Here is a 4,816-nt window from a genome sequence, read left to right on the forward strand (position 1 = left end):
CACTGCCAAAAGCACCAAAAGTTGGTTCAATGACCATGGTGTTGGTGTGCTTGATTGGCCAGCAAACTCACCAGACCTGAACCCCATAGAGAATCTATGTTGTATTGTCAAGAGGAAAATGAGAAACGAGACCAAAAAATGCAGATGAGCTGAAGGCCACTGTCAAAGAAACCTGGGCTTCCATACCACCTCAGCAGTGCCACAAACTGATCACCTCCATGCCATGCCGAATTGAGGCAGTAATTAAAGCAAAAGGAGCCCCTACCAAGTATTGAGTACATGTACAGTAAATGAACATACTTTCCAGAAGGCCAACAATTCACTAAAAATGTTTTTTTTTTTGGTCTTATGAAGTATTCTAATTTGTTGAGATAGTGAATTGGTGGGTTTTTGTTAAATGTGAGCCAAAATCATCACAATTAAAAGAACCAAAGACTTAAACTACTTCAGTCTGTGTGCACTGAATTTATTTAATACACAAGTTTCACAATTTGAGTTGAATTACTGAAATAAATGAACTTTTACATGACATTCTAATTTATTGAGATGCACCTGTATTTGCAAGAACATTTACAATATTAATAATATCAAGCTAATTGCATTACATGTTTATGTTGCCTTATGGGCTAAATATTTGTTCTCTGGGAGGCTCTTTTGCTAACCCCTTAAATTGGCGTTCATTGTATTTCATAGTTTTGCTCCGAAAATAATTTCCTCCGAGTTCCTTGATTACAAATTTACACCACTCTCAATGCTTATTTTCTTTGCCAATAGGAGGCGAGTTATTATCCTTGGCCAGCCGCCAAGACCTCATTGCCTGCCAGTCAAAACAGTTTTCACATGCTCATGGGAAGCCCTACAATAACATCTTATCATTAGAAACGAGCACAAAGGCAAGTATTTGGGCCCCTTGGCTCCCCTGATGTAAAATAAACAGGTTCTCGGTAAACCTGCGAGCTGATTGAGTTTCAAGTCCTTAGCAACACCAGTGGGAATGTACACAGTGATACTTTCCACAAGTTGCTCTCTATATACGTCTCATTCTGTGCAAATCGTCTTTCAGATGTCAAGCTTTTGTCTTCAGTTTTAAGATCTGAGATTAACTCAAAATGCCCTGTTCAGATGTCAGGCTGCTCATGCAGCATTTGGCAATGTGTGTAAAAGCAGCAGAGTTTACAATGCCTACAGACACAATCCCAAGAGACCGTCCCTGTTGTGTTTACATTGAAGATATCTCCTGTATGCACTACTGGAACTGGCAGAAAATAGAATATTGTGTTAGATTTTCCCACCATAGTCCGTAAAGAATATATGAACTAAACACCTCTTGCTTATCTTAGATTTGTCTGCCTTTCTGCCAACAATAATGACATGTTTGCACATTTCCTCTTCCCTCTGACAAGGGAGGACACTTTTGGGTCATCTAGATTTTTGCTTCTTAGAAATCATGTATATGTTTGTTCAGCTACTTTGTGACTTTTCATCTAAAACCTCTTAAACTGATTTTGATTTTCTTTGTTTTTTCAGACTTTGTTTTTTATTAACTAAATAGTATAGGGAAAATAGTATTCATGTCCTATAACTGTTTAATTTCAAGCGACAGATGGCACACGATTTTGAGATTTTAAATTACTATTACCTCAGAAGACCTCAGATGATGTCAACCATCAGACAACATACACAACTACCAAATTTTGCTATAAGTTTGATTGCAACATATAATCATTGCCATTAATAGTGTTCACCGTCTGTTTGATTACATGACATTAACTAACTACTAAATATAATGTAGAAACTTACATTTTCTGTAAAGCTGCTTTGCAACGATTGCATCATGAAAAGCGCTATACACATAAACTTGAATTGAATTGAATATTACTAATAAATTTTGGTCATACTTTATTTTAAGGTTAAATTCTTGCTATTATCAAACAATAACTACCACATTTGCCTCAATAAAATTTACTGCTTATAATAGATAGTAAGGTAGTGTATTGGGGATGTAAATTATGGTCATGCAGAATATGTGCTTAATAAATACTAGTAAACAGCCAATATGTTAATAAGAGGCATGCTTACAAGCAACTAGACAATAGTCAGATTTGGCTCCTAAAGTGTTGCCTGATTTTTAGTATTAATACACTCTTAAAAATAAAGGTGCTTCACGATGCCATATAAGAACCTTTTTGTCTAAATGGTTCCATAAAGAACCTTTAACATCTAAAGAACCGTTCTGTATCACAAAAGGTTCTTTGTGGCGAAAGAAGGTTCTTCAGATTATAAAGGTAATAATCTGTAAGAAAGAGTAATAAAAAGGTAATAAAAAGGTAAGAAAGAGATTGTTCTTTAAAGAACCTTTGACTGAATGGTTCTTTGTGGAACCAAAAATGTTTCTTCTATGGCATCGCTTGAAGAACCTTTTAAGCACCTTTATTTTTAAGAGTGTAGTCAGAATGAATTTAATGATATGACTGGAAAGTGATCCAAATACAGAATAATCGAAATTCTCTGAAGAAAGTAAAAGTAAGTAAATCAAATATGAAATAACCATACACTGAAATACTAATCAGGGGAAAAAATGGCATATATTTTAATATAATTAAAAATAAGTACTACAACGATTGTTGGCTTTATGGTGAATCACTTTGTGTAAGTCGCTTTGGAAAAAAGCATCTGCTAAATGCATAAATGTAAATGTATATTAGAAAAAGTATATATATAATATAAATATACGTTTCTGGAGCCAAGTTCAGCCTTTATTTATTGATATATTTATTGTTTGTTTGTTTGCTAAATAGTGTTTCATTCTTGAAATTAAAATGCACTACGTCATTGAGCAAAACCAAACTTTTTTCCAGGAAGAAATTTAAAGTTGCAATACTTTGCGAAGGACTGAGGCATGCTTGCTACTGAAATTGAGGAGAGTTTTTTGCTTTATAGGAGCACCATTAACTCTTGAATGATTAAAAACCAGCAGTTAACTGGCTCTTATTATATTCCTTTTCTGATCCTTTCCTGTCCTACAGATTGCTTCATACTGTGTCAAGATGCTTCCAGTGACAACTGAACTAGAAACCTCTATTAACTGGACGGGTGACGTACAAGGGAGTGAGACATTCCAGAGACGTACCATTTAATCTTAGGCGAAGGGATGTCTCTTATCACAGCTTTTAGCTTTCCTTTGTTGCAAATACTCAAGTCTATTTTTGTTTGACCTCAATTTTAATACATTTTGTCAAGGTCAGATTTGGATTTGGAAACTAAAAAGGCCTGTCAGATATTTGATTGTTGCAAATAGTCAAGTCTGTTTTTGTTTTACCAGTTTTAATAGGTTTTGTCAAGGTCAGATTTGGATTTGGAAACTAAAAAGGCCTATCCGATATTTCATTCAGACCAGGGCCAACTTGACCTGATAACAAAGATTCTTAAAAAAAAAAAAAAAAAAAAACTAATTTACTCATTTACTCAGTTACTAATTTCAATTTCTATCCATCGATATATATTTCTGTATGGGTTGTTATACACATTTAAGTGCTGTTCATCTGTCTATATGAATTTTACTTTTTCAGTGGCTTATTTCTGGGTTTCAGGCCAAAGACCTTGAGGTAATAGTCCCATTGGCCTACTATGTAATATGTCCTGTGTGACAGTTGTTTGTAGTTTTAAACAATGTTTAAAAAGCCCCTCCAAGACTGCCGATGAATTACACCCAATGCATCTAGGCAAATAAACAGTGAAGTAGTGGGTCTAGATATCTGCACAGTATGAAACTCCCAAAGAGATGCGGAAAAAGGCTATATCTGCCAAAATAATCCACAGTACAATTTTTAGCTTTAGTAACTGTCTTTAATGCTAATGCTACAAACAGTAGGCATGTTTGAAAAGCAGAAATTAATTACTATTATTATGTAATATAGGCTAATCAGAGGTGGGGGACTCGAGTCACATGACTTGACTCGAGTCAGACTTAAGTCGCAAATTTTAGTACTTGAGACTTGCTTGACAAATATTCATAAAAGATTTGACTTGACTTTGACTTGATATTCATGACTTGAGACTTGACTCGGACTTGAGTTAAATGACTAGAAATAACTTAATGTTTGTTTTTAAACGCACCGCAACCTAACCAAGTGATGCAGCAGGCAAGCAGAGCGTGCCCAGTGTTGCCAACTTAGTGACTTTGTCGATAGATTTAGCGACTTTTTTTTCTAAAAAAAAAAGCTCCTAGCGACTACTTGGACAAACCTTATGCCCGGTTCAGACTACACGATTTTAGCCCGATTTTGCCACGATTTGCTTGACGTAGGGTGTCGTGGGGATTCGTAAACGACAATGGGCGTCGGGACGCAAGATTCCATCGTTTCAGCTCGTGTAGTGTGTCAGTGGACGACAACCGATTCCGCGTCTGCGATGCTTCACGACATCACGACAGAAAGTCTAGCATGTTTAATTTTTTTCCATCGTCCACGATGGTGACATTGACCAATAGCAGCACAGAAGCTCTTTCATACACAGGTTTCAAACATGGCGAAACGAAAGAGAGATGATGGTGCTGCTAGGTGGAATTATGGTTCGTGGAGCTGTGGCAACAGTAACGTTACTCCTGCCTGTATGATGTGCCAACGAGGGACTACCACGACAGAACAAAGAAAGAAAAATGCTGGCGAATTATAGCGGAAGCACTTCAGCAATGTTTACACTCTTGTTTTCGGAAGTCAGTCGCTAGTTCCGCCTTCTCGATGACATCACGCTCGTCGTTAAAGACGGCAAGCGATGAATGGTCGGGAAGCAACGTGTAGTCTGACATGTTTCTTGT

The sequence above is a fragment of the Sinocyclocheilus anshuiensis genome, unplaced genomic scaffold (assembly GCF_001515605.1).
Source record: "Sinocyclocheilus anshuiensis isolate Anshui unplaced genomic scaffold, SAMN03320099.WGS_v1.1 scaffold145, whole genome shotgun sequence".
Classification (NCBI taxonomy): Eukaryota; Metazoa; Chordata; class Actinopteri; order Cypriniformes; family Cyprinidae; genus Sinocyclocheilus; species Sinocyclocheilus anshuiensis.